Source organism: Nothobranchius furzeri, chromosome 2, assembly GCF_043380555.1.
Source record: "Nothobranchius furzeri strain GRZ-AD chromosome 2, NfurGRZ-RIMD1, whole genome shotgun sequence".
Lineage (NCBI taxonomy): Eukaryota > Metazoa > Chordata > Actinopteri > Cyprinodontiformes > Nothobranchiidae > Nothobranchius > Nothobranchius furzeri.
The window spans coordinates 1,848,687-1,861,080 of NC_091742.1; positions in this window are offsets into that span (position 1 = coordinate 1,848,687).

A 12,394-nucleotide genomic window follows, 5' to 3' on the forward strand; every position below is an offset into this window, starting at 1 on the left:
TTCATCCAGGGTCTGGGGTAGCTCCTTTCCCGCCATCTCATCCCGGATGTAGGTTGCCAGTCCCTCCAAGAAGACGGCTCGGAGGGCAGAGTCATCCCACCGCAGCTTGGCGGAGATGGTGCGGAACTCCGACGCATATGCGCACACAGAGAGCTCCTTCTGGCGGAGTTTTAGGAGTCGTGTCTCTGCCCCCATTTCGCTGCTGGGTGGAACAAAAGTCTTTCTGAGAGCGGCCACGAATGCAGCGTAGTCGCTGCACTCCGGTGATTTGGAGTTGTAGAGCGCAGCAGCCCACTCTGCCGCGCGTCCGGAGAGTAGGGAGGTGAGCTGTGCCACCCGAGAGCGCGCAGTGGGGAAGCGTCCTGGGTGGCACTCGAACTGCATGTCGAGGGTAGCAAGCAGACCGTCTGGACTCCCCGTCTCTCCGTTCCACTTCTCCGGGAGACTGAAGTGTGGCTCTCCCGTTGGTGGAGTGAGGGCTTGCAACTGGAGCGCATGAACCTGCTGCTGGAGAGCCGTGACGGCAGTAGACATCTGCAGGGAGAGATTGGTCTGGGAGTTCAGCCTGGTGTTAAGCTGGTCGACCAGGGCGTGGAGCTGAACGTTCTCGCTAACAACCTGCTCCAACTTCCTCTTCATCTGCTCGAACTCCGCTGGATTAATGGACTCAGTCATCCTGTCAGACTCGAAGACTGGGTTCGGAAGTAAGAGCTTTTATTAGAGACTGCTGGCTGCAAGCGGTGCTGAAAAGGCTGACGGAAGGATGAGGTCTGAGTTAGAAAGGTGGAGGTTTAACTGTCTTAGCTTCTGAATACTCTGATCATGGAACACGGTGGAACGATGACTGAGTGAAGAGCCGGTGTGGCGTCTTCCATATATAGACATGGATGACGCAGGTGCAACGTGGAGGGAATCCCCGCGAGGGGCATGCTGGGTAATGGTCCGAGACAGAAGCCGGGAGAGCCCGGCCTGGGGGCTTGGACTCTGACACATTTAATCAAAAGTTAAAATCTTCCAGGGCTGCATAAACTTTGATTGTTCCCCATTTATCATAAATATTATGTTCTTTATAGCTTTATTAACAATATAGAAGTAACCCATTACTATTAGATAGGATGTGTTAAGTAAAATCTTCTTCCCCTAAAAGCTAAAACACCACCCCAAGGCTCAGAGCCTGGTTTCCTAAAAAGCCTTCCAGGTAGACTGAGAGCAGATATTTTTAGAGCCCAAGCTTTAAAGCCCCCACTTTCATTTAGATTACAGGAAGTGGTTGTTAGCTCAGCAGAAAAGTGAGACAAAAATAGCTTCAAAAATGTTCCCCCTCTCTTATGTGGGCAGCCAGGGTTTAGGGAGGTAAACAATCACATCAGGATCACCGCCCACTCACACATCTCAGCACACTCAATAGGCCATCTACACACCAGGATTAAGTGATCTCATCCCTTAAGCCCCCCCCCCCCCCCCCCCCAGGACACCATTGACCCCCGAAGAGCCACCTGCAGTTCGTAAACATGAGTCCGGGGGTTTCACCGGAAAGGCTTCAACCCAGATGGCAAACATGGGTGTTAGCAACACAGAGGGTCCTAACTGGTGCGGCACAGCATTCTTGTCGGATGTAGTCAGTCTGCCCAGGGAAAATCCACCTCAGGAATGTTTGGTCACTTTGTTTCATCGAGACATTTCAATGTCTGATTTGTAGCCATGCTGCCCCGTGGGATTTGCACTCTGTCTGGGTCAAAACATTTAATCTAATTATCTGGTGAGATTAAACCTTAAATTAATCTAGTGGAAGCAACTCCTTGTTTGATTGTTCAGAAGAAAGTGTTAGATGAAACCATTGACGCTATTGCGTCATGAGCCACAGCATGCTAACTCAAAATAAAGGAGTTTGGGCTCGGGGTTAGCAGTCAGGAGGAAGGAAGAGGACATTAGGGAGTGAGAGACGGCCAACAGTGCTGTCAAATGACAACTTTTAACTGTTTTTCTACTTTTGCTGCTCTGACTTCAAAGCTTGCCAGCCCTCTGGTGCCCCTTGTGGCCTGGGGTTCCCCTGGCAATTGTCTGCCTTGCCTGTCGCCAAGCAGCGCCTCCGTTGTTATCATCAATCAGAATCAAACGTAAAACTAACTAAACACCGTTTGGAGAACACTTTCCTTCTTGTTGCTTCTTATATCTTCTGTCCAATTACATTCATCTACTTTTCACTAACTGTATTCAGTTCCGTAATATTAGAACACCACAGCTGTTTCTGCGCCATTTCCATCAGCTACCAACAAGAAACTTAATATAAAATATAAAGAAGGAATAATAAGTGTTGTGTTCCTTGGTGATGCCCCGGTTGGTATCCCTACGTCTTAATGAGCAGATGTACTACCCATGCAGTGTGGATAAAGTGTGTCACAAACAGCCCAGAGGTGGTAAAAGCAGCCCCACTCGAGTGCAGGCATCGCCGCTCGTCTAATGAGTCCATCATCTTGTCAGCGCTGCGTCTCAAGGGATCCTCCGAAGAAGATTACCACTGTATCACGTCTGAATGTTGGAGGTTTGAAAATGCCATCTGTCATCACGTCTTGGCGGTGTGTTTACCAAACAGGGGTTTGAGTTAATTCCTGTGCAAGCGCACCTGTTATTTAGGCGAATTAAGGTAACCTGCCATCACATGTCATCCCACCATCATTTCCTTATTGTTCTGTTAAATAAGTGAAATGTCAAAAGCTCCAGACGGAGATCAAATTACCTCAAGAGCTTGAGTATCTACATGCTGTTAGTCGCAGTTTTCACACGTGAGGTGAAGCAATGCATCTGAAAATGAAGTGCGCTGAGTTGGATTTGTATTCAGGGCTAAATAAAAAGGTGCAACTACTCAAAACATGTTTTAAAAGCTTCTTCGTGGCACGGTGGGATTTCAATACGAAGTTTCTGTCAATGTTTTTATTTTCTGTACTTCTTTTCCTCAGCAGAACAAAAATAGCAGCATTTTATTGGCTGGCGTATGTAAAGATCTCATTAAGTGTCATCATTTGTCGAGTTTTCCTCCTGTTCAAACAAGCCAAGTGAGATGAAAAGAGAGTGTGTGAGAGTGGTGTGTGTGATTTTAGCTACAGCACTTCAAGATCTTTGAATCCACATAATTTCTACATTAAGAACAACAGAAAACAGCATATTGCTCCTAAAGGGATAGATCAGATTGTCTGAAGATGGGTTTCAGTGAAAAGGTGACTAACGTTTAATCTCCAACTTGTTGTCGATATATGATCAGCCTCCGCTTTAGAGAAATACAGATGAATTTCTGACTGGACTGATGCGGTAGAGGCTCATCTAATGTGGGTGAAGACCAAAGAGGAATCCTGCATCTAAATAAATCAAAGTTTTAGATTTATGTCTATTTAATTTTACACAGTAACTCTGGTAGATATACAGGCTTTGCATTGACACACAGAATTTTATGCAACTGAATGAGTACTAGTGCTCTGTTTCCTACTGCTGTGTTAGCGGCAGCTGGTGAAAGAAATGTTTGTGATCTTTGTGTGAAAAGGTTTCCCTTCTTTGTCCATTATAGCTAATGAAATGGTTGAAAATTCTGATTTTATTTATTGCCTTCCTCACAATTTTATGGATAAAGTTTTAAATCAAGTTGTTGTTGTCATTCCTCGTCATCGTCTTCCTCCGCTTATCCGGGTCCAGGTCGCGGGGGCAGCATCCCAACTAGGGAGCTCCAGACCGTCCTCTCCCCGGCCACCTCCACCAGCTCCTCCGGCAGGGCTCCAAGGCGTTCCCAGACCAGATTGGAGATGTAACCTCTCCAACGTGTCCTGGGTCGACCCGGGGGCCTCCTGCCGGCAGGACATGCTCGAAACACCTCCCCGGGGAGGCGTCCAGGAGGCATCCTGACCAGATGCCAAAACCACGTCAGCGGACTCCTTTTGATCCGGAGGAGCAGCGGTTCTACTCCGAGTCCCTCCCGAATGTCCAAGCTCCTCACCCTATCTCTAAGGCTGAGCCCGGCCACCCTACGGAGGAAACTCATTTCGGACGCTTGTATCCGCAATCTCGTTCTTTCGGTCATTACCCAAAGCTCATGACCATAGGTGAGGATTGGGATTAGGGTTGTCACGGTAACCGGTATAGCGGTAAACCCAGGTAAAAAAGTTGACAATAAAAATAACCGTCCAGTTTTTAAAAAACTAAATTATCTCGGTGGGTTTACCGTGGCCGCGGTTTAGGCGCGGTGACCCTTACCAGCCACCGTCGCTTCTGCTGAAGTTCCCGCGCACACGCACTTTTTAGTTTGCAACCAAAACTTTGAAGCTGAAATAATGGCCGAAGGAGGAGACGGCAGCGCCCAGGACATCCATCAGCCCTCAAAGAAGACTAAATCGGAAGTATGGGCATATTTTGGATTTCTGAAAAGTGCTGAGGGACAGTTAATAGAAGACTGCTATCCCGTTTGCAGAACGTGCAGGAAACAAGTGTCTGCAAAAGGCAGCAACACTCCGAATCTAATGGCGCATCTGCGTGACCATCACCCACGTCTCTACAGCCAGTGCAAGGTAAGTTGACATTAGCATTTTAGCTTAAATGCATGACATGAGGACTATTGGTTGAGGGAGAATGCAACGAGTCACTATAGACTGCAGCCGCAGCGTCCTCTGCCAGCATTTAAACCGTGTCACGGACACCCTGTTGCTGGATGAAGCATCTTATTTGTTGATGATGAAGAGAAATATACAATTAGTTCCTTGTCATTGATTTGTTTACTTATTCAATGCCATTTATACTTGAACATTTGGATTTGATTACATAGTGTAGTAGTTATTTTAGTAATTTGTTTAAAGTGGCTATTTATTTTAAATACATATTTTTTAAGGTTGACTTGTACAGTGCTCAAGTCAAGTGTGGACTGGAGTTTTAGATTTTCATTTTGATAATGAAGAAAACAAGTATATGAGAAAACAAGTGGTGTTTCTTTGATTTGTTTAAATATTGTTTATGTTTTGAATGTTTGGATTTGTATAATTTAAACCTGCACTGACTACTGTAACATGTTCCAGAAAAAGAAGCTATTTGTTCCTTTACTTGTGAAAAGTTGCACTTTTGCTAAGGCTTTGTGTTATTTTAGGTTTAATAAACACTGTTAAACCTTTTCTAAACTATTTCAGTTTGTGTAGAACAGGACTATCAATGCTTTCTGAACATATGCAACACCGTTTAAAAAATACCGCGATAATACCGAAAACCGTGATAATTTTGGTCACAATAACCGTGAGGTTAAATTTTCATACCGTGACAACCCTAATTGGGATGTAGATCGACCGGTAAGGGTATAGAGCTGGTCCACAGTTCCACGGCCAGGACGAAAACCACATTGCTCCTCCTCAATCTGAGATTCAACTATCGATCGGACCCTCCTCTCCAGTATCTTGGAGTAGACCTTTCCAGGGAGGCTGAGGAGTGTGATCCCCCTGTAGTGGGAAAACATCCTCAGGTCACCCTTCATAAAGATGGGGACCACCACACCGGTCTGCCACTCCACAGGAACTGCCCCCGATGACCAAGCAATGTTGCAGAGACGTGTCAACCATGACAGCCCTACCACATCCATAGCCTTGAGATACCCAGGACGAACCTCATCCTCCCCCGGGGCTCCGCCGCTGTGTAGTTGTTTGACTACCTCAGCAACTTCTGACTCCGAGACAGGAGAGTCCATCCCCAGGTCTCTCGGCTCTGGTTCCTCCTCGGATTGCGTGTAGGTGGGATTGAGGAGCTCCTCAAAGTATTCCTTCCACCGTCCAACTATAGCCCCAGTTGACGTCAGCAGCTCCCCATACCCACTGTAAACAGTGTGAGTGAGTTGCTGCCTTCCTCTCCTGAGGCGCCGGACAGTTTGCCAGAACCTCTTTGGCGCCGATCGATAGTCTTTCTCCATGGCCTCACCAAACTCCTCCCACGCCCGAGATTTTGCCTCGGCAACTGCCACTGCTGCACCCCACTTGGCTATCCGGTACCTGTCTGCTGCCTCCGGAGACCCACAGACCAGCCACGCCCTGTAGGCCTCCTTCTTCAGCCTGACGGCTCCCCGAACCTCTGGTGTCCACCAGCAGGTACGGGGGTTGCCACTACGACTGGCACTGGCCACCATGCAACCACTGCTAGCAACAGCCGCCTCAATAATTGCAGAGTGGAACAAGGCCCACTCGGAGTCAATGTCCCCCACTGCTCTCGGGACGCGGTCAAAGCTCTGCTGGAGGTGGGAGTTGAAGACCGTCTAGACAGGTTCTTCTGCCAAGCATTCCCAGCAGACCCTCACTATGCGTTTGGGTCTGTCAGGTCTACGCGGCATCTTCCCCTGCCATCTGATCCAACTCACCACCAGGTGGTGATCAGTTGACAGCTCCGCTCTTCTCTTCACTCGGGTGTCCAAAACATACGGCCGCAGGTCAGATGATATGACTACAAAGTCTATCATCGACCTGCGACCTAGGCTGCCCTGGTACCAAGTGTACCGATGGTCATCCTTATGTTCGAACATGGTGTTCGTTATGGCCAAACTGCGGCTTGCACAGAAGTCCAATAACGAAACACCACTCAAGCTCAGATCAGGCGGGCCGTTCCTCCCAATCACACCCTTCCAGGTCATGCTGTCATTGCCCACGTGAGCATTGAAGTCCCCCAGCAGGACAATAGAGCTCCGGACCCCACGTGACTCTCAGTTAGTGGACGCCATTTTGGTATGCAAAAAAGGTAAACAAACACGGATGTAACCATGAACATGAACGGGATCCGCTTGGATTTTACTTTGTCGGAGTTTACTTCACACTTTAAAACAGAAGAAATCATTTTATATAGTCAGAAATTAAATAGACTAAACATCTCCGACCCTTACCGTGCCCCTGGGATACTTTTTAAAAACGCCAGAAGCTGTCGGAGCGGACTTCTTACCGGCACAACACCGGACCTGGCCGGGGGAACCCCTTGGGATTCCCCCGGCCGGAGGAGCTGCGGAGAAGGTCTGGGACTCTCGACTCTACTGCCCGCTCCGACGCCAGAAGCTGTCGGAGCGGGCTTCTTACCGGCACAACACCGGACCTGACCGGGGAACCCCTTGGGATTTACCCGGAGGAGCTGGCTCCGGCGGCTGGGGAGAGGGAAGTCACGCTACTGCCCCCGCAACCCAACTCCGGATACGCGGATGAAAATGGATGGATGGACGGACAAATAACAGATTTACACGTAAGCAGTCTCGGTGAGACAGATAATAGCAATCCAAAGTGCTTTTTATGTGTGATCTGACAATCGATCAACCATTGCTTAAAAATTAAATACAGCTTAGCCGTTTAATTGCTGTGATCATAAAACACGGAAACGGCAGCACGCAGAACTCACGAGGCAACGTTTTACGTGACGTTTACTTGCTGCTATGAGTAATAAGACAGAAAAAGCCACGCCAAAATAAGTTTAGGAAGCCCACTAAGAATCATAATAAAAGCATTTAAAATAAATACCACACACAGTTGAGGAAACGTTGGTTTAAATACCTGATATGAAGCGGTCGCTGCATAAGCGAAAACCTTTACTCTCGGGGTCCCACAGTTTCATTTTAGCCCGGTCACTAGTGCATTTTATTACAATGATCCAACGTTTGCGGCGCTCCGAATCTTGGGGAATCCTGTAGACGGCTCATTCCTTATGTCGTCCGTGTCTGTTCTGCATCCTGGGACACAACAGGAATCTACCATATTTCTCATTTGATTGAGTTTTCTGACAATAACAAATAGTCCAGCTGCCGGCTTCTGCATGCCAATATGACGCCGTTTCGATTTGAACTGTTGCATGCCGGGAGAAGTGACGTCAACTCCCGGAGCTCTATGGAGTCCCCTGATGGAGCACTATCTAGCACTCGTCCCAGGGACTCCAGGGGGGGGGGGGGGGTACTCTGAACTGATATTTGGCCCATAAGCACAAACAACAGTCAGGACCCGTTCCCCGACCCGAAGGCGCAGGGAGGCTACCCTCTCGTCCCCCGGGATCTACCCCAACACACAGAAAGAGTCTTGGGGCTAACAAAAAGCCAACCCCAGCCCTCCGCCTCTCACCCGGAGCAACTCCAGCAAAGGAGAGTGTCCAACCCCTCTCAAGGACTTGGGTTCAAGAGCCACAGTTGGATGAGCCCATGTATCCGGTTCGGGCTGGGCCCGGCCGGGCCCCATGGGCAAAAGCCTGGCCACCAGGCACTCGCTCACGGGCTGCAACCCCAGGCCTGGCTCCAGGGTGGGACCCCGGTAACCCTCCAGGCTGGGTACGCCGACTCTTTTTTTTTTACATCCATGAAAGATCCCCTGAACTGTTCTTTGTCTCATCGTAGATCTGTGAGTATTGTCTAATCCTAGAGTTTCACCATCAATATTATTATTTTTATTAAAATAATATTTTTATAGTATAATTATTATTTTGATGCACATTTGTATCTTGTTTTTCTAAATCAGAGGACTCCAGAGTGCTTCACGCTATAGTCAGTCATTCACACACCCTCATACACTGATGGTGATGAGCTACATTGTATCCTCACTGCCCTGGGGCACAATAACAGAAGCAAGGCTTCAACAAAACCGGTGCCAAAAGCTCCTCCGACTCCTTCGACCACCCTTGCCCAAGGACACAACAACTGACACAGATGGAGCCTGTTTCAAACTAGAAAACCGCCAATTAAAGGCTGAAGTCCAAACGCCGGAGCCACCAACACCACAGCAATGTCACAAATATTTATTATGTGTAACACATGTCCTCTTATTTGTGATAAACGCATTCATGAATGAATCATCTTCTGTTCATCGTCCTAGCTGTGACGTCATTATAACCTGTCCAAGACTGTAGTCCACAGCCTCCTAATGAGACACACAACGAACCAGAGTTCAGTTATAGAGTCTGCATCCTGAGAGGAGGTGACGGGATGAGAAACCATATCGCTGTAAACCACTGAAAGAGTTGGGAGCAGTATCACCCTGCAGATAAATTAGTTCCATCTCAATAAATTGTGATTACTGGTCTCCATGTAAAATTAAAGCAGACCCATAACAGTTGGCATCATCTGGTTCTACGGTGGTTTATGGGAAACAAAGTAGGGCTGCGTTTTGTGCGAAAGACACTATAATTAAGAGATGGTGTCATCTGAAACACAGCCCCTTTCACGGGGCTGTTTACACCATTACTTTGATCTCTCACCAGATGTAGTGACAGTGTTTGCAGGGAGGGGTGGGGCACACCCTTGTTCACAAGGATCCAGCAGACAAACGGTGGAGGAAAATCATGCATGGATGTGAATACAGAACAGAGCGTGACACTTTCAGTGTGAAGGCAAACACCGTTCATGAGTAAAGACAAACAAGAGCTGTGTCGGTTGTAAAAGCAATTTGTACAACACCCAAATACATGACGTCACAGCTTTCATATCTATGTTTGCAAGCTACTCGGCCTGAATTTAATAGGATTTGAAGGTGTGGAACACTGAAAAAAAACCTTTATTAATTCTTATTTCTGACTATAATCAGTCACTCTGAGTGTTTCATGCAGGATTAACATGAAAATAGTCTCCTACACCTATCTACTGCATTAGCTTCTGATAGAAAATAGACGGTGAAACTCTAGGATTTTAAAAGCCTGACGGATCTACTGTATGTCACACTGTCACTTAGCATTTATGGGCTCACCCATCTTGACTCACAACGGGGAAGGCTGCTGTTTGTTTATGTTTATGTTTATTTATTTGGCAGATGCTTTTATCCTAAGCGACTTAGAATCTATAACCTACAGGGCATGTTGTGATCTGTGGGGGAAACCAGAATACCCGGAGGAAACCCACGCATGCATGTGGAGAACACGCAACTCCACGCAGAAAGGCCGCAGCCGAGTTTCGAACCTGCAACTTTCGTGCTGCAAGGCAACAGTGCTAACCACTGTGTCACCATGCAGCCCATGGTTTAGCCTCTAGGAAACAGCAGAGCATGTCTAAGCTAGTAGACGTTAACTGTTAGCATTAGCAACTCCACTGCACAGCAGAACTCCAGACTTGTGTTTGTGAAGATAACACGTCAGGGTTGCAGAGCACCACTTGGAGCAAACAGAGTAGGTGGAAGAGTTGCGTTACTGTTATCCAGTCAGAGACAAGATGCCCAAATATCAGGACATAAGACTCCAGAACCTGCCGTCTGAATCTCAGCTGTGATATGGCTCACTTCTAGTTCCTGGAAATGGTGCACCAGTGTTTTTTGCTCCCCGGGTACGATTTAAAGGCATTTATTCCTACTAGAGACCACTGTAAATATGCTGGTTAAACCTTTAAGTGCTGACTGCTGATTTGTTCGTGTGGTTCAACTATAAACTATAGAACTGGTAGTCTCTCTTTCTCTCTCTCTCTCACTCTGGTGATTTTTTTTTTTTTTTTGTGCCACCACAAATGTAATGTGTTCATTACCAGGCTTTGGTAGTGAGAACTGTTTCATTTCAGTGTGTTTTTTCCAAATAAATGAATAGAATTACCAATAAGTATTTTTTTCTGTTTGTGGTCAAATTTTTGATGCTAAATTTGTGCTTTTATGCTTTTTGAGTGTAATTAGTGTAAAAAGAAGTCTGGATATTAAAAAGAATCATGGTAAAGATGTCTTACAATTGATCTTTTTGAATGGTTTCAGGGTTAAAGTAGTACCTATTTTAGATGCCTCTATGAATGACTTACATCCCACATGATTGATGAGCTAACTGCTAGTCCAAGCGTAAGTATGTTGCTGCCATTTCCAAACCTCCCCAATCTCCGACATTTCAGTTCATCAAACATAATTTCAGAAACATTTTTTCCAGCATCAGTGTCACATCATATAAATATTTATGTAATTCAATGGTTGTTTACAAGTTTAGCATTAGCTAAATGTAGCAAAAAGTTATTTTTAATTTTAACTTTTCTGCTGAAATTACTGATATCAGAAACTTAAAGTGGAATAATGGTCACACAAGCATCTGTGAAGTTATATTCATCTGAGGCGTTTTCAGACGACAGAAATACACGTTGGTCTTGAACTAGCAGTTAGCTCATCAGTCTTCATTCCTCGAACTGAGGTCATGCAGGAAGCTGTCTGCAGAGTGTAAGATGATACTTTTTCTGACTTTTACTCAAAACCATGCATCAAAATGACCATTAAATCCCTTTGATGTTTCCAGGAACTTGGTCCAAAAAAGGAAAGTCCCGAGAATCCTTCACTGGAGGTCATAGCACTGGAAATGAGGTCATCTGCTCCTCTGACTCATTCTGCTGAATGAACACATGTTGTCATTGTGGATTTAGTCACGCAGGCGTTTCCTTAATATGCAAATATAAAATGTCTTCACAATGAATGGAAACAGTTGCTTTCAACACCTTTTTGATTTTACCCTTTTATTCTTTAAAAAAACTCACTTTCTGCTTCAGCCACTGCCTCTCCTGACATAAGATTTATTATCACCCTTGTTGCACCAGGATATGCAGTACTTCCTCATCTACTGTAAAAAGCAGTCACAATCATGCTGACAGTAGCACATCTCCAAAGCTTCTTTAACTGCACGTCAATTCAAGCCTCCCCCGGGACGCTGGCTATGAGAAGATGAGGAGACTGACTGGGACAGCCAGCTATGAATGCAGCTGCAGTTGCAGCTGCAGCTGCGGTGCTGAAATCGGCTCATCCACATCCACCTTTGTGAACTCCTCAGCAAACGGCACGGCTGTCACTGTGCTGACGAGGCAGTGTGAGCGCTCTCACCGCTGTTTGATTTGCACCAAGTTGCTCACAACATAATGCCTTCCTGTTTTTAAAGAATAAAGAAGCTTTATTAATTACAGCACTGATGTAAAATATGTTGTAGGTAAAAGAAATTACTCAATCCTGCTAAACTTGATCAACGTTATAAATTAAAACCTTTTCATGGCTTCTAATAACCTCAGTGTTTTCCTGACTCTTCGTCTTGTTCCACGCGGTGTCCCGACTCCTACCGATGGGTCATTTTGAAATCTGGGTTTCACATTGACGCCACCCAGAGGATAGATCAGATTAATGAGGCTTTAATTACCTTTTTAATCATACCTGTAGCTGCTCCTGTAAAGGCTTCTGTCACGTTGTGAGCCAGGAGGAGGTTAGGACCCAAGATGCAGAAAACCCCAGGAAGACAAAGGCGGGTAGAAAAAAACGTAAAATCGTTTATTTAGGAATAAATGTCCAAATAAATCCACTGAGGGCAGGAAGCCAAAAAAACCAAAGTCCAAAAATCCTGGAGATGAAAGCACACTCAAAGAGCACAAACTTAGAGACCTAGTGGAAGCCAAATACCTAGAGACCTAGAAGGGGGCACGAGACAACGCCGACAAAACAACAAT